The 23253-nt window shown below is 43.9% G+C and overlaps 1 protein-coding gene across 4 annotated transcripts in view; it reads right to left on the reverse strand.

Moving 5' to 3' along the window:
* USP2 (ubiquitin specific peptidase 2) overlaps nucleotides 1-23253 on the reverse strand; it is a 180930-nt gene that overhangs the window by 111831 nt on the left and 45846 nt on the right. Inside the window, exons 2-3 of one of the 4 annotated variants that reach the window (XM_073602548.1) lie at nucleotides 22723-22845; nucleotides 9886-10357 (exon numbers count right to left, since the gene is read on the reverse strand). The exons of 2 other annotated variants lie outside the window; for them this stretch is intronic. The gene's annotated coding sequence lies outside the window, so the exon portion shown is untranslated. Of the gene's footprint in view, nucleotides 1-9885; nucleotides 11051-22722; nucleotides 22846-23253 lie in introns of those variants that run through there. One more of the 4 variants, XM_073602547.1, reaches the window with a different exon arrangement.

A 23253-nucleotide genomic window follows, 5' to 3' on the forward strand; every position in this document is an offset into this window, starting at 1 on the left:
CGTTCTAATGCTGAAAGGTGAAGTTCCCCTTCATGTTCAGCTTTCTAGCAGAAGCCTAAAGGTTTTGTGCCAATATTGACTGGTATTTGGAACTGGTCATAATTATTTCTACCTTGACTAAGGCCCCTGTTCCAGCTGAAGAAAAACAGCCCCAAAGCATGATGCTGCCACCACCATGCTTCCATGTGGGTATGGTGTTGTTTTGGTGATGTGCAGTGTTTGTTTTTGCTCCAAACATATCTTTTGGAATTATAGCCAAAAAAGTTCAACCTTGGTTTCAGACCATAACATATTTTCCCACATGCTTTTGGGAGACTTCAGATGAGTTTTTGCAAAATTTAGATGGGGCTTGGATGTTTTTCTTTGTAAGAAAAGGCTTTTGTCTTGCCACTCTACTGGAGGGATTGTGTGATGGTGACAGGAGGTGAAGGTTGCAGGAGGGATGGTGTGATGGAGGCAAGAGGGTTGGGATGATAGAGGCATGAGGGGATGGTGTGATGGAGACAGGAGATGATGATGCAATGGAGATAAGAGGTGATGGAGACAGGAAGCGATGGAGGGATGGTGTGATGGTGACAGGAGGTGATGGAGGGATGGTGTGATGGGGCAGGAGGTGATGGAGGGATGGTGTGATGGGGCAGGAGGTGATGGAGGGATGGTGTGATGGGGCAGGAGGTGATGGAGGGATGGTGTGATGGGGCAGGAGGTGATGGAGGGATAGTGTGATGGGGACAGGAGGTGATGGAGGGGTGGAGACAGGAGGGATGACGTGATGGAGACGGGGGTGATGGAGGGATGGAGACTAGAGGGATGGAAACAGAAGGTGATGGAGACAGGAGGTCTTTATAATTGGGGACATACATTTTGGTGATCCTAGTGGCTACCAGGAATTGCACCTCACTTTCTGTGGTGGTTATAGAACAGAAATTAAGGGGAAAATCTTTCCAGTTGGACATAGGTGACAAAAACTGATGGACTAAATTATATTGAAAAATAACAGAAATATGTTTTTCTACCTTAAATCACATTGCAATTTGCATAGTGTACTTGTTTGTAGCCTAAATACTAAAATGTGCTGTATTTTTGTAACTTTTGTAAAGTGCCAGTAAAAACTTGGCTGTGCCAGTAAATTTTGGGTGTCGAGCCAGTAAATTACAATCTGGTAGGTTGGTAACGCTGATAAGGGTGGCTGTGCATATTTTATATTTGAACTTTACACAATGATTGGACAAAATTCCTTATAGACAGTAATTAGGTATATGCAGGCCTTTTTGTGCTGAAACTTGCTAATGCTGTATTACTTGGACACTTTTTGCCTTTGAACACCAGGCACTAGAATCATGTCACTACTACTGTCAGGTGGAGTGATCTCTACCTGACAGTAGACCTATAGTCCTGGTCTGATGTTGAACGTCATCAGGCCAGGAGAGAGAGCCAAGTGGGAGAATCAGATGAGGAGCAGGTAAATATACACGGCTGAGTGGGGGAAATGCAAGCAAACTATCAATGCAGTGGAGAAGGAAGGGGTTTATTAACACTGCTACCTGACCACCAATGAGTTTGCGTAGGGGGTTAACAGCACTGTCACTGACCATCAATGTAGGAGGAAAGGGTTTAATTCATGCTGCCACTGACCAGCAATGTGGGGTGGGGGGTTAAATACCACTGCCACTGACCATCAATGCAGGAAGAGGGTTAAGGGGAGCGGGGTTAACAGCATTGCCACTGACTATCATTGAAGGAGGGTTTAAACAACACTTCCACTGACCATCATTGCAGGGATTATTATTGTGGTAATTGACACCAATTCCAAAAGGTTATTATTGTGGTCACTGGCACCATTTTGGTTGTTATTATTGCCGTCAATGACTCCAATTCTGGGGGTTATCACTGCAGTCACTAATATCAAAGCTGGGGGTTATTATTGCAGTCAGACACCAATGCCAATTTCAAAACACAGCCAGTGAGCCAATGAGGAGAGAGCAGGGGTGGGCCAAGCCACACTCTGTGACCATACACCAGAGCGTGGGGAGCGTGGCTCAGGAGGCTTGCTATTGGTGGCACTTGGCAGGGGGGATGAACCAGGACTACGGGCGGTCATCACTGACTGTGGAAACTTCACACTGTACCTCATTCAACTTGGATTCTGTGCCTCTCCACTCTTCCTCCAGACTCGGGGACCTTGATTTCCAAATGAAATGCAAAATTTTCCACAGTCCGTGAATATTTGGGGAGCCATATCATCGGCTTGTGTTGGTCCATTGTGTTTTATCAAGTCCAAAGTCAGTGCAGCCCTCTACCAGGAAATTCTAGAGCACGTCATGCTTCCCTCTGCTGACCAGCTTTATGGAGATGCCAATTTCATTTTCCAGCAGGACTTGGCACCTGCCCACACTGCCAAAAAGTACCAATACCTGGTTTAATGATCATGGTATCACTGTGCTTGATTGGCCAGCAAACTCGCCTTACCTAAACCCCATAGAGAATCTGTGGGGTATTGTCAAGAGGAAGATGAGAGACACCAGACACAACAATGCAGATGAGCTGAACGCCACTATCAAAAAAACCTGGGCTTTCATAACACCTCAGCCGTGCCACAGGCTGATCGCCTCCATGCCATGCCACATTGATGCAGTAATTCATGCAAAAATAGCCCAGGCCAAGTATTTAGTGCATACTATACTATACATGGATGTACATATCAGTAAGCCAACATTTCTATATTAGGTCTTATGTAATGCTTTAACCACTTGCCGACCAGCCGCCGTCGTTATACGGCGGCAGGTCGGCACGTTACCGTGCGCAGTCGTAGCTGTACGTGGGCTCCTTTAAGCGGGATAGCAGGCGCACGCACGCACCCACTGCACTGCGGGGGTGCCGATGCTCGTGGACGGCGTTCGCGATGACCGCCGGGCACGAGAAGCAGAACAGGGACGTGTCTGTGTAAACACACAAATCCCTGTTCTGTTCTGTGAGAGACAGACAGATGGTGAGTTCCTAATAACTAGGAACAGCGATCTGTCATCCCCTCTATTCAGCCCCCTCCCCCTAAAGTTAGAACAGTCAGGGAACACAGTTAACCCCTTGATCGCCCCCTAGTGTTAACCCCTTCCCTGACAGTGACATTTATACAATAATCAGTGCATTTTTATAGCACTGATCGCTGTATAATTGTCAATCATCCCAAAATTGTGTCAAAAGTGTCCGATGTGTCCGTCATAATGTTGCAGTCATGATAAAAATCGCAGATCGCCACCACTACTGGTAATAAAAAATAATAATAAAAATGCCATAAATCTATCCCCTATTTTGTAGACGCTTTTTATTACCAAAAATATGTAGAATACATATCGGCCTAAACTGAGAAAAAATTTGCTTTTTTTAAAAAAAAAAATGGGGATATTTATTATGTACTACGTGGAATTTCAGCTCTTGAGCTCCACCCTTTGGGCACCTTCTGCTAATGTCGTGTTTGGTGAGCATTGATTCTGGGCATGCGTGTTTGTACTTTGGACTTTTGTGTGACGGACTTGTGTACAGACGATAGGAAAATTGGACAACAGACCGTCTGCCAAAAATTTACTAGCCTGCCATCCAACATTTGTTGGCGGAAAGTTGGACAACAATTGTCTGATGGAGTGTACTAACAGACTGTTTTCCTAAAATCCGACCGTCATAACACAATTCCCTGCCGAAAATCCGATCGTGTGTACGAGGCTTACACACAAGGCTATACACACTTCACTCAGAGCTCAAGTGACAGAATTCAGGCATCAAGGCCTATATTAAGGGAGACATGGGGGAACTTCAAAGTGACTATTTTTTGCTGCTTGTGTTGGAAATTGTCACAAGGAAGATATGTGCAGGATGCTCAGTGTAATTGCTATTAGAAACATCTGTTATTTCACATGACCTGTACAATGAAATTCCCAGTCAATATTTAGAAAATGCCAACAAATGCAGGTAACCATTTATTAAAAAAACAAAATGAAAGGATAAGTTCACCTTTAAAAAGAAAAAAATAAAAATAAATAAATAAATGCACATTTTTGTTGCAGGTAAAAAAAAAAATAAAATAAATAAAAGTACATTTACCATTTTGTTTTTTAGGAGCCTGGAAAGCATTGCACCAGCGATCAGCAGATCGCTGGTGCCATGCAGGACTCCTGCAGACTGTCAGTGTCGGCAGGGGGCAGGGAGTTTAACACTGACAGGAAGAATCAATAAACTACCAGAGCACTCAACAGTAAGGCTGAGCTCAGGCGTGTTCGCAACCGCATGTGCAGAGCCTGCCAGGAAGTTGGCATTGCGGAGTGCTAATCACAGGCAGTGAGAGGTTTTCCCGATCCGCGACTGCAGAGATCAGGAAATGTCTCACTGCCAGTGAGTAGCGCAGTGCCGACTTCCTGGCGGGCTCTGCACATGCGGCTGCGAACACGCCTGAGCTCATCCTTACTCAACAGCACCGTGGTAGTTCATTGAGAACGATAAGCCAACAGAATGTCGATACTTGTAGTTCATTCATTCATAGAACTCTGTGAATGAATGACACAGCCATGTGGGCAGAGCCCTGGACAGTCACGCTCTTCTCCCCATATTGCTGTCACACCAGGTGCTTTGATCCCTGAGCAGCTGCACCAGTGGGAATATGTTACATGTTCCAACCTAAAAAAGGATGGAACATGTAACATGTTGCCGAAGATGAACTTCTCCTTTTAAAGCTCCATTTTTGCTGAGAAAAGGACAATCTGGGTGGCCAACATCCATTGCAGGGACTTTAACCCCTGCCCACCCAGCCCTGGCATCTCTTTAATAGGGTTTGTATGCCGTCATGCCTATCTCATGACCACTGTGATTGGCTGTCACAGTGGTCATGTGACCTGAAGCCATTCCTGCCAACTCCCGACCATTCGTATGGACCAAGAGCTGTCTTTGACAGCTTAGTCATGAGCACGCTCTCAGCACAGAAAGCTCTGCTGCCCATGAACACATATGTGCAGCGGGTGGACAGTACATTTGACAGAAAATTACATTGTCTGCAGATTAAAAAAGAAAAGGTAAATTTAATACCATCAAATTACAATACAGCTTGTTTAGCTATTGTATAAACTACAGTATCTCACAAAAGTGAGTACACCCCTCACAATTTTGAAAATATTTTATTATATCTTTTCATGTGACAACACTGAAGAAATGACACTTTGCTGCAATGTAAAGTAGTGAGTGTACAGCTTGTATAACAGTGTAAATTTACTGTCTGCTCAAAAATACTCAACACACAGCCATTAATGTCTAAACCGCTGGCAACAAAAGTGACTACACCCAGGGCTTTTTTTCTCAGAAAATAGGTACAGGAACTCAACCATGACCCCCCACAACTCTCTTTCCCCCCACACATACACCCTCCAAACCGCATCAAATAATGGGTGTGGTCAAATTTCACTAACAGTGGGAGGGTCTTAAAGGAACATGAAATACCAGGAGAGTATTACGTACAGAGTGCAGAGTTTGGGGGTGCGCTACATGCAGAGTTCAGCCTTCTTCCACAGCTACCTACCTCTGCATCCCCCATCCACATCTCACTTTCAGCCCTCTTCAGCTCTGACATCTGCATGCAACCCCCCTCCACTGCTCTCATCTTCTCCCCACCTCCTTAAAGTGGTTGTAAACCCTTTACAACCACTTTAAACTACAGGCAAATCCCTGTATTTGCATGTGCTGACGTCATGCGGCACATGCGCACTCAAGCCAACTGAAGCAATGGCACGTACGTGCCGTTGCTTCAGTTGTACTGTGCCGATCGCGGAGGCGCATGCGTTGCAGTGAAATCGAGGCTCCGGCCAATCACAGCGCTGGAGCCATGATACCCGGAAGCAAGCCCCGGGCTACATGTTGGTGGCCTGAGGGTGAGACGAGGATGGCTGTGGGGGCTTCATTCTCGGGTAAGTAATTCATAATGAGCTAGTATGCTATGCACTCATACATCTATTTCCTAAAGACAACCTCTAGCTAAGACGCTGAGCATGTGCACTCAACTTCTTTGCTCAACCATGGCGAGGCCTGTTCTGGGTGGAACCTGTCCTGTTGAACCACTGTATGGTCTTGGCTACCATGCTGCAGCTCAGTTTCATGGTCTTGGCAATCTTCTTATAGCCTAGGCCAGTGATGGCGAACCTTGGCACCCCAGATGTTTTGGAACTACATTTCCCATGATGCTCACCTACACTGCAGAGTGCATGAGCATCATGGGAAATGTAGTTCCAAAACATCTTGGGTGCCAAGGTTCGCCATCACTGGCTTAGGCCATCTTTATGTAGAGCAACAATTCTTTTTTTCAGATCCTCAAAGAGTACTTTGCCATGAGGTGCCATGTTGAACTTCCAGTGACCAGTATGAGAGAGTGAGAGTGATAACACAAAATTTAACACACCTGCTCCCCATTCACACCTGAGACCTTGTAACACTAATGAGTCACATGACACTGGGGAGGGAAAATGGCTAATTGGGCCCAATTTGGACATTTTCACTTAGGGGTGTACACACTTTTGTTGCCAGCAGTTTAGACATGAATGGCTGTGTGTTGAGTTATTTTGAGAAGACAGCAAATTTACACTGTTATACAAGCTGTACACTTACTACTTTACATTGTAGCAAAGTGTCATTTACAAAAATGTGAGGGGTGTACTCACTTTTGTGACATACTGTATATTTTTATTTGCTCTAATGCCACAGGTCTTCTCCCCACCCCGAGTGTGTGACTTGACAGTGAGGGCTAATTCACACATTGTACAGCGACAGATGTTTCACTGAATTGTAAAATGCCTGTCAGCCTGTAATTGCAAGGAAACAATTGTTTCCTGTGTGTCCCATTCACACTGTGCAGAATCGCATGGCACTGTACAGAAGCACAGTTCATCGAGCTGCAATACAGCACCACAAATGAAGTGTATGTTACAGTGGTGTAGTGGGTAGCACTTCTGGAGTTTGCATGTTCTCCCTGTGCCTGTGTGGGTTTCCTCCGGGTACTCCGGTTTCCTCCCACAATCCAAAGACATGCTGGTAGGTTAATTGGCTTCTGTCTAAAATTGGCCCTAGTATATGAATGTGAGTTAGGGATCTTAGATTGTAAGCTCCTTGAGGGGAAGGGACCGATGTGCAATGTATATGTAAAGTGCTAGGTAAACTGACAGTGCTATATAAGTACCTGAAATAATAATTATACACTTCAAATAAAGTTTGTCCAGGACAAAAACAAGTAAGGGAGCCATGTGATGTGCTGCATTGTGCACCACACTGCCCCCTAGTGCTGTTGAGAGCAGACATCTGTGGACAGGTTAAGTGCTCCGGCAGCTGTTCCCTCTAGTGTGAGCCCAGCCTCAAGGAAAAGCAGCCGGCTGATGAGCTCATATCTCTGTTAATCTAATTTCTCCTTTTATCAATATGTTCCTTGCTAGAACATAAACGGATTGGCTTCTTGTGCTGCTTCTCCCTCTCCCAGCAGTTGTGCTATACAGAGACTGCAGGAGGCTAATACCAACTAAGGCACTTACTCTGCTTGTTTTTAACAAAATACATTGATTTAATTTTGATTATTGAGGTGCATTCATTTGTTTCTAGTTTGTATAGAATTCAGCTTTAAAAATAATTTGGATGTAATGCCTCGTACACACGATAGGATTTTCAGACGGAAAATGTTCGATGTGAGCTTGTTGTCGGAAATTCCAACCGTGTGTAGGCTCCATCGGACATTTTCCGTCGGAATTTCCGACAAACAAAATTTGAAATCTGGATCTCAAATTTTCCAACAACAAAATCCATTGCCCGAAATTCCGATCGTGTGTACACAATTCCAACGCACAAAATTTCATGCATGCTCGGAATCAAGCAGAAGAGCCGCACTGGCTATTGAACTTCATTTTTCTCGGCTCGTCGTACGTGTTGTACATCACCGCGTTCTCGACGTTCTGAATTTCCAACAACATTTGTGTGACCGTGTGTATGCAAGACAAGTTTGAGCCAACATCCGTCGGAAATAAATTCAGGATTTTGTTTTTGGAAAATCCTATCGTGTGTACGGGGCATAAGTCATAAATTTGACTTGGTATCAACCTTTTGGAATATGCTGTACAACAAAACATAGACTGGGAGAAGGAGGGGCAGACCTTGCAGTAAATCAGGTGTCCTGCATTCAGTGACAAGGAACATGCTGGCAGGTGGAGGCTGGGGGCGAGGAGGTGCCCTAGTTATGATGCTTAAAGTAGAACTATAGGCAAAACATTTTTTTTTTCATTTCGGATAGAGTAATGGAGGGTTATAACCCCTGTCAGATTTTTTTTTTTGCCATCTGTGTCCCATTGCGGAGCCTGTCCCATAGCCAAACAGGCAGTCCCGGGAAATTAAGGGAATTCCTTGAGGACCCCCAGGTCATCAGAACTAGTGTCCCCATTGGAATCTTTTACTTTTCTAGGGACAACCCAATATTTGGGATGTTCTTTGACTTTCACTTTCAATGATAATAGCAAACAGGACAAACAGAGAGGGAGAATCCCTTTAACGGGGGGCACAGACAGCAATAAAAACTGACAAACATTCTATTCCATGTCCACTCTACCCATAACGAAACAAAAAATGCTGCCCTTAGTTATGCTTTAACTGCAAAAGAGAAATGTCAATTCACCAGACTGGCTGTGCTGTCTGTGAAAATCTGAAGACTGGATGGACAGAAATACAAATCCTTGGGCAGGTAAAATCCTTTCATATTTGTATTTCAACTATGGGTTTTAGCTGCTTGTCTGGACTTCAGTTATTCGCTTCCTTAAAGCATAACTCCACTATTGAGGGAACAAAATAGCAAATAAAAAGTAATCTAGTGTATAACCAACCTTTCTCAACCTTTTCAACACATAGGAATCATTGAAATAACTTTCCGGTCACAGGAACCCCCCCTGATAATTATGACTATATCTACAACTCATGATACATTAGTGTGATGCTCAGTGGGAAGATTGTTCCTTACACTTGTGGTCATTGGGAAGAATTTCCTCATTACAGATAATTAATATTTGGGGAGATACTCCGAAAGGGAAATCACATCTAAAAGGATGCAGATCCTGACACTTTCCTCAGCAGAGTCCTGCCACAAAGTTTGTTAAAACCTTGCAATGTACATAAATCTTTTTTCTAATATAAATCTAATTTTTAATATAAACAGTATCTGAAAAACTTCCACATGCTAATTTACACATGCAACTGTGCCACAATGCATGGTAATGAGACATAGTAAATATGGTTATATAGGACAAACAGGCTGAGATAAAAATGCTATTTTTTTTTTTTTTTTAGCAGGATAGGGGAAACTTAGATCCTCTAAGTCCGATTTTAAATTTCTGTCTGTGCCCTTGTTGCACATTTTCCCTCACTTCCTGTTTTGTGAAACTGTTGTCATCAGGACAGGATGTGAAGATAAATCTCCATAGCAGAGCCCTGGAGAGCAGTAGAAACCTCACCGGAGTTCTAACCATAGGCGTGCGCACAGGGTGTGCCAGATGTGCCTGGGCACACCTTAATCTGCCCATGTGGCATAGACACCCCCTGTTTGGACCCCTGATAATTCACCAAAGCCCCCTAACGGGCATCCTAAAAATATTGTTAAAAATAATATCTACTGTCACCAATCTCTGCCCTACTGACACTGTCAGTATACTGTATATACACATGCATATGTGTTTGAGCTTTGGGGTGCACACCCTAATGCAATAGGCTATGCACACCTATGGTTCTAACCCTTCCTCACTCAATCAAGAAGTAAAAGATTAAATAAAAGGTTTTGTTTTGACATACACTTTAAAGATAAATTATTTACTTTAAGTAGAGCTTACTACTTACCTCCAAAGAGTTGTAGGTTCTCCTTATAATCACATAGCTGTGCTCATTTTCCAGAAGAGGGAAATTCCCTTAGTTGTAATATTTTGTGATATTTTCCTCTTCTCTTAGTCTTTTTTTGTTTGTATGTTTTATATGGAAGAAAATGTCTATGATGTCATTAAACTTGTCCTAAGTTTTATTTAAACGCATTTAAGCATTTTCTTCACCTAAAAATTCATGCAGACTCGTCTGTGAACTGGCTTGTCTTTCTCGGTGGGGTTGTTGCTTTGAACGCCGTCCTCCAGCTCACTTCATTGTTGTCTCTAATGCACGAGTTCATTTCCTAAAATCCCTTTAAGTTTCTTCTTCGTTCTTCAGAATTCATAAAAATCGCTAAATTTCCTAATCTTGATGTTTTGTGTCTGGTGGATTGTCTTCCGTTTTGTCTGTCCGCGTCTTTCTGTGTTTTCCTCGGCCTGTTTTCTTCTTAGTCCTGTAATAGGAGACGCCGTGTCTCACTCACATGGCTGTTGAGTCCCTGTTACCTTGGGAATGACCCTGATTACAAACACTTTTCATGCTGCTCTTTGACAGAGCTGTACACACAGTGACTTACTAAATTCTACCTTGTGTTTACCAATGAGCAAGTACAGACCTGTCCTAAAAACAAACAGCCTATATAGTACGGATAACCGAGCAATTTGTGCTAATTAGAAATCATAACTCATTTGGCAACAGTTAACTGGCATCCAACTGTTTCCTCTGTGGTACTGTACTCTCCCTAATTTCCCTGCTGGGCTTTTTGAATAAATTCACTCATGCAGGTTCATTGAATAAACGGTACAAGGGGTCTAGTGGCTTTGTATACTAGGGACTCAGTAGTAGTACCCATGTTTCCTCATATTACAGTCTATTTTGTGGCCGTGTTTCATGAAGTCAGTTTGCAGTACACAAGGTGAATGATCATAGTGACTAGCTGCAGTCCATATACCGGTCTGACCTCAGTAAAGAGAATTCTGATTAATCACTATAGATTACTGCACTTTGCACTTTCCCTTTGCACTTTTTATTACACAAGCCCACAGGTGTATGATTACAGTATTGGTTGTTTAGGTGTAAGCGGGTCCAACTGTGCCTGTGATGCCCACACATCTTTTACCAGAACGTGCCTAACACAAGGCTGACTCAGGCCTAGCACCCAGGCCACCGGTAGGCCACAGCCCACACAGCCCTCCACTGCACACGTGCATGTATCTTAAGCCTTATACACACGATCAGATTTTCCGCAGACAAAACCTCTGACTTTTGTCCGAAGGCGTGTGCTTGGATTTTGTCGTCTTGCATACAAACTGCAAGAAATTGTCGGTCAACAAACACGGACGAACATAGTGACGCACTATGTGGTTTTTCAGATCTTTAGCGCCACCCTTTGGGCTCCTTCTGCTAATTTCGTGTTAATAGAAGTTTGGTGACTGTGGATTCGTGCTTTTCATTTTGCGCTTTTCATTTCATGCTTTTCAGTTCATTTCTGAACACCCGTTCGTCAACCAGACATGTTGCGGAATCGGAGGAGATAACGTGTTATTTATTATTGGCCTTGGAGTCATTGCTTTGACCCAAGTCCAGTCCAGGAACAGGAGGAGGAGGAAAATTGGTTGCTTTATTAATCGTGACCAATTATGTCATATGCCTTTGCTGCGGGAGCTCCAGGAGAATAATCCAGATGATTTTCGGAATTATCTCCGGACGACGGACCCCTGCTTTCACCAACTCTTGGCATTGTTGACCCCCTATATTAACTTCTTCCCGACCGCCGGCCGTCAATTGACGGCCAGGCGGCGCAGCTCTCGTTGCGGGCGGACGTCATATGACGTCCTCGCTTTCCTAGGCCACCAGGGGGCGCGCGCGCGCCGCCGCCGGCGATCGCGCGCGCCCGCCGTGTCACTAGGCACCCGGTGCGCGTGCCTGGCGGCCGCGATGTCCGCCGGGCACCCGCGATTACCGGTAACACAGCAGGACCATGGATCTGTGTGTGTAAACACACAGATCCACGGTCCTGTCAGAGGAGAGGAGACCGGTGATGTGTTCCCAGTACAGCGGAACACCGATCGGTCTCCTCCCCTAGTGAGTCCCCGCCCCCTACAGTTAGAAACACTCCCTAGCAACACAGTTAACCCCTCGATCACCACCTAGTGTTAACCCCTTCACTGCCTGTCACATTTATACAGTAATCAATGCATTTTTATAGCACGGATCGCTGTATAAATGTGAATGGTCCCAAATATGTGTCAAAAGTGTCCGATGTGTCCGCCGCAATATCGCAGTCACGATAAAAATTGCAGATCGCCGCCATTACCAGTAAAAAAATTAAAAAAAAATAAAAATGTTATAAAACTATCCCCTATTTTGTAGACGCTATAACTTTTGCGCAAACCAATCTATATATGCTTATTGCGATTTTTTTTTTTTTTACCAAAAATATGTACAAGAAAACATATCGGCCTAAACTGAGAAAAAATTTGTTTTAAAGAAAAAAAAATTGGATATTTATTATCGCAAAAGGTCAAAATTATTGTGTTTTTTTTTAAACTTGTCACTCTTCTTTTGTTTATAGCGCAAAAAATAAAAAATGCAGACGTGATCAAATACCACTAAAAGAAAGCTCTATTTGTGGGGAAAAAACAATAACAATATCATTTGGGTACAGTGTTGTATGACCGCGCAATTGTCATTCAAAGTGCGACAGCGCTGAAAGCTGAAAAATGGCTTGGGCAGGAAGGGGGTGAAAATGCCCAGTATTGAGGTGGTTAAGAATCAGGACATATGCATGAGGCTTTTTTTTTTATTTTTTGGTTGAATAATAATGATTTGATTTGTTTATATTTTCTATATTTTTAGATACATAGAATGCACTTTTTGGTTAAGTTCTATTTGCAGATAGCATGTCTAATTGTATTTATTTTCTTTTTTTAATGCACAATAAAAAAAATTGTGGAGAATAATACTTGGCTATGTGTTTTACTTCAAATGTTAGTTTGGGAGTAGGCAGTTACATTTAAAAAAATACAATGTAAAATTGACAAGGGACACCAACATAGTTGTATCTTTGATCTTAAAAACTATGGGATAATGGTGTTGTGGTAACTTGCCCCCCCAAAAAAAAAAAAAAAAAAAAAAAAGCATAATATTGATATCACTAGAACAAAAAAAAAGCCTTTGAAAATTTGTTTGCAATAACTCCATCAGTATCACCAGCACCATCAAGGACCCCTCCCCCTCTTTTAAATCTTCCTGGGAAAAAATACTAACCCACTGTAGTTTAGAACTCATGCAAACTTTAATTACTCAATATGAGTCCGATATGACCTCACTAGATAGTGAGATCGATAGACTCAATACACATTACCAGCTTCTCTTGGACGCTCCGTCCTTCTCTAATCGATGGAAGGAGGTTAAACAGCGTCTTGAAGAGATGACTAAGGAAATAATCAAGCACAAGCAAATTAAATTTGTCAAAGACAAACTTGCCTTTTCCGAGGGGTTCACATATAAATGGTCAGGCAGAATGAGAGGTAGAAGAGCGGTCCCACGTGATACCTCTCTATCAAATGTAACTGTTGAACAATCAGAATCTGACTCTTCCCTTTCATCATCTATTTCTCACCCAACAGGTCCTCGTTCTACAGGTTCCTCTATCTCCAACTCTATATGTAAACGATCTTGGCACAGTGGTGGTAAAAGAACCTCCTCCAAGCACAGATCAGTGCACTTACCAGGGGATCCATCTCCGCCACCATTTCAATTGGTTGGCGGGGCTGGCCCCTCTACACTACACAATGTTATCCCTAAGGTCCTTGAGACAATTTCTGGTAACCCCAGAAAATCACCAACTGACAGCGATTTTTTAGATCCAACTTCATTGGACCTAAGAAAACATCAACAAACCAAAATAGACATGTTTGTTCTGAAACCTCCATCCATGCCCCTACCCAGCACTCCCACCCATCACAATTAAATGTGATAGATTTGGCTTCTTGCGCTCTTTCCTCAGATGAACTATCTGTCCTACATCTTGGTTTAGGGTCCTGCCCTCTTGACCCCATACACATCACTGAAACCATCAATGACCTGTATTTATTCGCACGGAACTTAACGTACAAGTTTTTATTTAATCAAAATCGTCAAAATACTAACTTAGAACGTGAACTTAAGGAACGCACCAAACTCTTTACAATGGAGGAATTTCACGCTCTACACGACCTAATGCTCCTATATGACGAAGGAGCCACAGGTGATGCGTCAAATTCACAATAAGAATCGATAGCTGCCCTGCCTGATACTACTGTCATATCTACCTCTCTTTTGCCCACACCCTCCAAGGCTTCAAATAAATTCAAATCCAAGTCACATAATTTTCCCGATCTGATGACCTGCCCAGCGATCTGGGCCTTTTTGCATCAAAGATCTGAAGAGCAAGAACTGGCAGGAATTTCCATCAAATTTGACCCATAACCAACAGCGAGCCCTCCGACGTTTACAAAAACGGCGTGACATTATCATTAAGCCATCAGACAAAGGTGGCAATATAGTGATAATATCACACACCCAATACCAGACAATGTGCCATGAGGTATTGGATAACCTTACTTGGTACCAACCTATTCCACTCACTAGTATTATGGGTTTCGTCAATGAATTCAGAGAACTATGCACAGGGGCCATTTGGCAGGGCCTGATCGATAAAGACACTCAACTATTTGGTTCCCAAACATCCATGTACCCCTACCTTTTACACATTGCCCAAAACACACAAAAATCTCTCCCAGCCACCAGAAAGACCCATTGTCTCGGGCACTGGGTCTTTGACTGACAATGCTAGTAAATTTGTAGATAGCTTTTTACTACCCCATGTTTCGGGTTTACCATCATATATCCGTAATACATCTGACCTTCTTAGACATATTGAGGGAATGCAGGTCCCTCGCAAATCCCTCCTCGTGGCTATCGATGTCGAGTCTTTGTATTCAAGCATCCCCCTCAAGAAGGGAGTCGCGATGGCCAGATCATTCCTGATGGAACAAGAACACACACATCTTTGCCCCTAAATAAATTTATTTTACAACTTTTAACTTTTATTATCACGTGCAATTTTTTCATATTTGAGGACCAACACTATCTGCAAATACAAGGCATGGCAATGGGCACATCATGTGCTCCATCATACACAAACTTGTTCCATGGAGCCTGGGAGAGACATATTTTTTCTGATGACCAATTTTCATCTTTTCTAGGATCAATACTCTGCTGGTTCAGATTATTGACGATTTGTTTGTGGTCTGGATTGGCTCACCATCTCTACTAAAGCAATTCGTTGAGGCCATCAACATCAACACAATGAATTTACGTTTCATGGTGAGTTTTGACAATACACAGATTCCATTCCTCCATCTGTTGATTGTCAAGAATCCCAATGGGACATTGGGGACCAATCTCTACTGTAAACCCACAGCTGGCAACACCCGGTTGCACGCTACAAGTGCCCATCCCAAACCTCTCGTGCGCAGTATCCCATATGCGCAGTATTTGTGACTGCGTCGTAACTGCGCACGCGAGGAGGATTTCTATACACAATCAGCTGCTTTACGCGAACGACTTCTTTCGAGGTGTTAATTCAAAACTAACCTTAGAAGAGCCTTTAATAAGGCATCTGGCCGTACAAGAACCTCTCTGCCCTACCCCTCTCCACGCAATTCAAACACCAACACAGTCAAAATTATTACTCAGTACTCAGCATATCATGAGCAATTTAGGAGAATTATTTCAAAGCATTGGCATCTTCTTACCAATCATCACATTCTTAAACATCATGTACGGGATACACCTGAATTGGTCTTTCGTAGAGCTAAATCTCTTAGAGACCGCCTAACTAGCAGTCACTATAAACCTGATATCAGTAGCCCCTATCAACCCTTTGATACCTTCCTTTGTGGCCATTGTTCTCTTTGCCCATGGATACTCACATGTACTTCTCTTGAGCTCCCCAATGGAGAGATTTTTACTCCACACACGTTGGCCCAGTGCGGCACCACTGGGATCATATATCTTATGCTTTGTACTTGTAAAGCATTCTGTGTGAGCAAGACAATCAGGGGGTTCAGACAGAGAGTTGGCGACCATGTTTATTACTCAACTAATGGTAAACTCACCACTGTTGGACGCCATATTGGCCTGTACCATAAATATGACCCCAAAGCTGTCGGGTTCCTTGCACTAGAAGTGCTACCCCCTGATGCTAGGGGAGGAGATCGAGACAAGATGTTATTACAAAGGGAAGCCCTTTGGATAGAAAAGCTAAACGTCACTGTTCCACTTGGCTTGAACGAAGTTAACTCCTTTAAATCCTTTCTCTAAATTATCTGGTGACCAACTCTCTGCTATCTGGCGCTCCATTTTTGTCATTTTGAGGTTGATGATTCACGGTTTGTTATCTATACTGCCTCGCTTGTTATAATTCATCCATGTACCATACCCATCTATGTTTGCTTTATCCATGGGCCATCAACATTGAGGAACTCTAAATCATCTTCGTTTATGTAAAATATTTTATTTACTACCATTATGCACTGCCTGTAAAAATGTCTAGTTGATACGTTCACACTTACATATGTGTTATCTATATTGTATCTGTACTGGTACAGTACTCCCCACCAGGGGCGGCTCGTCCGGCTGCTTGTACACGCCTCAGCCGGGGCCCCATTTTGGGACCCTTGGGCCTATGTGCAGGCGCGCGCTGCCTGGGCTCATGCCCAGTGGCTTCGAGGTACGGGCATATGCATATGCACGGTACTCTCCGCCAAGTGGCTTCGAGGCTTGTGCACAGGCGCGCGGGCGCTTTACTCGCGCGTGCACAGCGGGACCCTTGACCCTGTGACGCTATTGGACGCCGATGCCGGCACCACCACTGCGTCACAGGGTTGAAGGATATATATAGCGGGCATGTCCCGCTGATCATACAGGCTAGCGTGGGACCCGGAGAAACTCCTGATCGGTGTCATTATAAGTAAGTCTACTCATGTCACTTACTAAATGGCTGTTTCTTGACCGCACTCCCCCAAATTAGGACTGCGGTCTGGTAGGCACTATTATCATATTATATTGAATATATGTACCCTATTAGAATTTTTATAGATGCTAGACCTTGTCTCCAAACACCATGACACTCTATACTACATATGCTTTGTGCAATTAGTGCCATACTTACTTTACGCTTTGATGCACACACATCCGTGTTGATCTAAGCAGGATTTCATCTCCGGCCCCACATATTAATACTTTCATGGTCAAGGTAAATATAAACCCCTGTCATCACCACACCCCGTTTGGCTGCACTTTAGGTTCCCTCCACTGCACTTCCTTTTCCTTTGATGGATGCACCTTTTACCACTTTCACATCTTTGATGCTCTTGTCTCCACTTTCAGCTTTTTTATGCACAACCTTGACTCATATTTGGCTCTTTCCTTGGTATAGGGACCCACACTATTTTCAACCCCCCCCCCCCTTTTCTTTTTCCCTTTCCTGTTCACTATCCCTTTTCCCTCTATTTTTGCTTTTTCCTCTTTTTGCTTGGTTATTTTTGTTTTTTATCATCTCTCTCCCCCCAACATTTCACTGTTATTCATTTTTTCACTGTGACCCCCCCTTTTGCACCCACACATTTTTTCCATGACATTGGGCAATTACCTGATATTTCTATACGGTTTCATCCAGACGCTAGTTTCCTGGTGACTTCATATATATCCTTCCCAATCGCCGTGGGAGGCCTCGCAGGGTTGTTTTGTGCCCTGCATACACTGAAACATGAGTAAGCAGCCCTACAAATTTGATACAATTTTCTTTATCCCTTTCCCCCATTATATGATTCTGTAACATCCCCCACATGGAATTTCTATATATTATTGTATCTCTATTTCATCCGTAGATGTATTTCCTGATGAAGCGGCAAACCCGCAAAACTAGTTGAAATATCCTGTCATCTGTGTATTCTTTTAGCATTTTTGTTGTTCCTGTATTTTGTATCAATAAATTTAGCAAATTTTTATAATTTGCCATTTGTTTTGTACTACCGATGCATATTTTCTTTACATGTACCGAGATAGTCCGCCTGCCTTCTTTCCCTTGGTGAGTCTGGGGTGGGGCCCACACTCTCAAACATCTATTCTAAGTATCACCAGCAAAGCAGCTTCATTATTATCCCATTAAAGAAGAAGAGAATGTGCGCTGCATTTCGAGATTTCATAATTTGCCACTTCACAAATTTTAATTCTCCATTACGAACGCTAGTTTACAAGACCGACCGCTTCTGGCTCGTCCTTGCTTCCGAGCATGCGTGTTTGTACTTTGGACTTTTATTCGATGGACTTGTGTACACACGCTTAAAAAATCTGACAACATACATTTGTCCGTGGAAAATTTTAAAACCTGCCATCCAACATTTGTCCTCAGAAAATCCGACAACAATTATCTGATGGAGAGTACAAATGGTCGGATTTTCCGCCAACAGCCCGTCATCACACATTTCCAGTCGGAAAATCTGATCGTGTGTACGCGGCTTAAGACATGATGTGTCCCTAGCACACACTCACCATACTCCTGATCATCATTAGTAACAACTCTGGCTGGGGACACTTCTTGTATCAGGCATAATGTCTTCCACGTGGTTACAGGTGTAGCACCCTGTTCTAGGCTGTTAGGTAAATTTAGTTTTTAGCTCCACTGTAGTCAGTGGATCAGTGATTGTGTTGGTCTGCTCGAGGGGTTTTCTAAGCTGATAGTTTGATTACTCCCCCCTGCCTCTGAAATAAGTTTCCAGAGTATAGGGCCGGGATATTAAAATGATCAGTTGACTATTTATAATGACCAAGTGAATCCCTGGAGGGAGGTGTCCAGATGGTGCCTGGAGAGGTGATAAATGTGCAGGAGGCCTGACCTCAAGGGATGTTCCAGGTTCTCTTGGGGCTGCTGCCCCTGGAGGCAGCTCCACTAAATAAAAGAAGCTGCAGTCTGGGCCTCAGCAGCTGCTGGGTTTAGGGGCTTAGGGGCCTAGGGAAGATTGCCTAAGGATTTCATTTGCATGAGGGCACTGCACTGAAGTCTCAGGTCTGGAGAAGGTTGTTATCTACTAAAGATCTAGTGCACGAATGCCAGAAGGGAACTAAGAGCCAGAGGTTGCTAAATAGACGGCTGCTGTAGGGCCCTAGATATACTGGCCATTCCCTGCTACCTCCAGAAAGCCTCACTTTAAGTGAGTTGCTGCATTTATTCTAAAACAGACTCTGTACAATATGAGGCCTGAAACAAAATAGATGTGGGGATACATTGTTACTGATAATAGGCCTGAGAAACTGACCTGAGATTTAGTAAGCCATGTAGAAAAGCCCTTGTTTAACATTTTCCATAAAACAACCAGGTCAGTTTTTTTTAACACCCATGTAGAATGGTATTGCTACCTGCATTTGACCTGCCTTCCCTAGAATTGCATGGTTGCGCCCACGTAAACGCACAGTACCGTAGTAGCATGTATTTTAGTGGGGCTCAATTTAAAAATCATGCCAGCACCTTTTTTGCGTGTTTCACAAGATTAGAGCAGCAACCTAATAAAAAACAGAACACCCAAAAAAGTGCTCAGGCTCCCACACACCACCTTGTGTGAACAAACCCACAGACTGGTGTGACCCGGGTTTGTGCACAATTCTAAACTATGCCTTGATTACAAAAAAAGGTTGCAAAACACTGGTGAAGATCACAATTTAGAGGCTGCATTTGGTCTGCTCTGTATTAAGTTTCTTCAGATGTCCCGTTGGGGTGAATTAAAATTTTTGCTGAAACAGGTCCAAACCAACCTTTTCTCTTGGCAAACTCTAGATTTCGCATGCAAACACGATTTGTACAGTACTTTTTTAAAGTGTTACCAAACCCACAACAGTAAAATCAGTCTTGTATATGTAGTAAAGCATGCTTGTTTTACACACTGTGGAACCTAAAGGGGTTAATCCTCTGCATTGTGTAAAAAGGTGTTTTGATCATGTCTCCTCTGATCCTCTCCTTCTTCCACAGTCCCCAAACCGTCTCTTGATAGAATTGAGCCTTGGGGGCAGGCTGCACATGCTCAGTTTTGGTGTGTATTGTTAGAGAGATTTTTTTTTTTTGGCCCTGTGCTGACCACATGCACACTCCTATCAGCACTGTCCAGACAAGGGGGGGTCAGGGGGTCCTGCAGCCTTATAGGACAATCAGGGGAGAATGAAAACTCCTCCTACAAGCTTTAACCAGACACTGATAGAAGTCACAAGACTGCTATATACTGCTGATGAGAAAAGGTATTTAGCAGTTTATATTTACTAAATCTATTGCATTTCCATGTTATGTGTACTGTGGGAGACCGGATATAGTGAATGCACGGTCCTGGATTTTGTAACACTTTATGTGGAAAAGTCTATATTTGACAGAAAAGCCTGTCTACATGAGCCCTTACTCTGGTCCTGATCCCAATAGCCAAGCAACCTGCATTTTCAGTCAACAGTTTTCCTTTAACTCAGACATATAAACCATCTGAAATACAAATTTATACATTGAAGCGAAGATCTTCTGTTGGTTGCTAGGGATGAGGCTCTGTCTCATCGTAAAAAAGCCTTTTTGTAAGCTGAAATTAATAAGGGAGGGTATGCTGCTGTAAATAAGCCAAGATATTTGTAAAAGAAAAACTCCACAGTCAATATTCATGCTGCCAAAATATACTGTCACTGAGGCTGTCTGTGAAAATTGTACTACTCCGTAACACAATGTACAGCTTTAGTGAGTTCACACTATGTTCGGAGCGGCTCACAGCAGGGGTCCGGTGCATTCCTGTTCACCGTTTCATGTCTGAATTTTTGCTTGAATTTGGACCTGAAATGAAGACGTCTATTCAGAAAGCAGAGTTGCTCATCGCAGTATCTTGATGAGGCACAACTTCCTCAGCTCACGCCACAAACCAGCAAGCACCTGGACGAACCTATTTCCCTGACAGAGTTAGGGGCGGTCATCAAGGATATGCCAAAAGGCAAAAGCCCGGGCCCTGACGGGTTTACAAATGCTTACTACCGCAAATTCCTCCTCGTCCTCTCTGGCCATATGTGTACATTTTTTAACGCCCTGGCTTCGGAAACAAGTATCCCCACGATATGCGATATGGGCCCCTGTTGGCCCATATCGCAATCCTCCCAAAAGAGGAAAAGGCCCATACTACCCCATGTAGCTATAGACCAATTTCACCATTGAATACTGATATTAAGATTTTAGCAAAGGTCCTGGCAAACAGATTGAAGCCTATTCTACAGACTGTGATACAACTGGACCAAATGGGATTTATAGCAGGGAGGGAAGCTAGGGACAATTCCAACCGGGCGACCCAGCTGATCAAATGGGCGAACTCACAGACTGCCTGACCACCCTGCCTTCTACTGTCTACTGACACAGAGAAGGCCTTTGATAGAGTGGACTGGGCATATCTTCAAGCCGTGCTGACCAAGCTGGGTCTAGGCCATAACATGCTCAGCTGGATATGGTCCTTATATAGTGCCCCGGAGCCTTGAGTCAAGGTGATCAGAACTCTTTCTGGCTCCTTTCATATACGAAATGGGACGAGACAGGGATGTCCCCTGTCTCCACTCACCTTCGCCCTAACCCTTGAACCGTTGTTAAATATGATTCGCCTGAACCCTAGCATTAGGGGATTTAGGGTAGGGTGACAGAACATAAGCTGTCGGCATATGCAGACGATGTCCTATTTTATGTAGCTGGTCCACTGATCTCAATCCCTAATATCTTGACCGAGCTGCAGAGATTCCATTCACTATCAAATTTAAAAATGTATTATAGTAAGTCAGAGATTCTCCCTCTTGCTATTCCCCCCTAGTCTGCGTGCCCAGCTGCAGGCCTCTTTCTCCTTTACCTGGTGCTGCTCTTCCTTAAAATATCTAGGCATTCATCTCCCAGCCCAATTTTCACAATTATATACTAGTAACTACGCCCCTTTGCTCTCCACAATAGGAGCAGATTTGCTAAAATGGGATCGTACCACTTTCTCCTTGATGGGCCGAGTCAGTATATTGAAAATGAATGTGTTGCCAAGAGTTCCTTTTTACCTTCAGATGGTACCTATATTGCTAACCAGATGTTTCTTCTCTGCCTTCAACAGTCTGTTTCTGAAATTTATTTGGCATGGGCATAGCCCTCACCTGGCCCTTCGCACCTTGCAATGCCCTAAGATGTTGGAAGGCTTGGGGGTACTCTCCCTTCAGAAATATTATGGAGGCGATAGCTCCACAGCTGATATTGGATTGGCAGAATGTGAGGGCGATCTGGCTGCGACATCTGTCACCCCATTGATCGCTAGGGTTGATTCGGCTGATCTGGCTGGCTAGGCGGGTGTCCCCTTCCTCCCTCACCACTCCAAGTGCGTCCCTCCCGAACCTCTGAGCTCGGTCGAAGAGGATGGCCATCCCCGGTAGATGAAGCACCGATCTTCGGTCAAGGGTATACGAGTAGCTGCGCTCCCCTGCTAGAACCTCCAAACAAGATCCAAGATATTGGATTGGCATCATCACGTTAATACTAAAGCTTGGGTTTCCTATGAGAAATTTTTGGCTGGTCATAATCTGTCTCATGCCGTCTGGCTCTCCCAGGAATATTGGGGTCTATTGGATCTGGTCTCCCGGTCACCACCCATGCAGTAAAATTGTCGGATGCTCCGAACGCACAGGGGTTTCCGGATGGATGATTGGCGTTACAGACAGTTACATCATTTTGTTGTAGCTTACCTCAACCCATCAGAGCCCCGTCCTTGACTTCGTTTGAGAAACTGTATTTCGGCTGCTCCTGTCCCTCACTCTCTCGGTCCTCTATGACATGCTGGTGTCAGCTGAGTCTAGGAGCAGGCCAGTCTATATAAGGGAATGGGAGAGAGACTTGCAGCTTACATTCACGGAGACCCAGCTAGACCACCTATATAGCCTTACTCACAAGAGTTCTATGGACACAAAGATGCATGAGAATGGCTTTAAGCTATTGACCCTGTGGTACAGAGTCCCTGCCACCCTGGACAGGAAACCCGGATACCCGCTGGAGAGGCTGTGGGCTTCGGGGGGGGGGGGGACTTATCTGCATGTTTGGTGGGAATGCCCGAGGTTCCAGCCATTTTGGCAAGATATTAGAGCACAGATAAAGGTAATACTAGATGTTGACTTGAGAGACTCTCGCCTGGAGTTCTTGCTTCACGTGCCATCCATCCCTCTCAGTCACTATCGTAAGTCATCCTGCCTCACCTCTTGAATGCAGGCAGACGTTTGATT

Source organism: Aquarana catesbeiana, linkage group LG10 (genome assembly GCF_042186555.1).
Source record: "Aquarana catesbeiana isolate 2022-GZ linkage group LG10, ASM4218655v1, whole genome shotgun sequence".
In the NCBI taxonomy this organism is placed as follows: domain Eukaryota; kingdom Metazoa; phylum Chordata; class Amphibia; order Anura; family Ranidae; genus Aquarana; species Aquarana catesbeiana.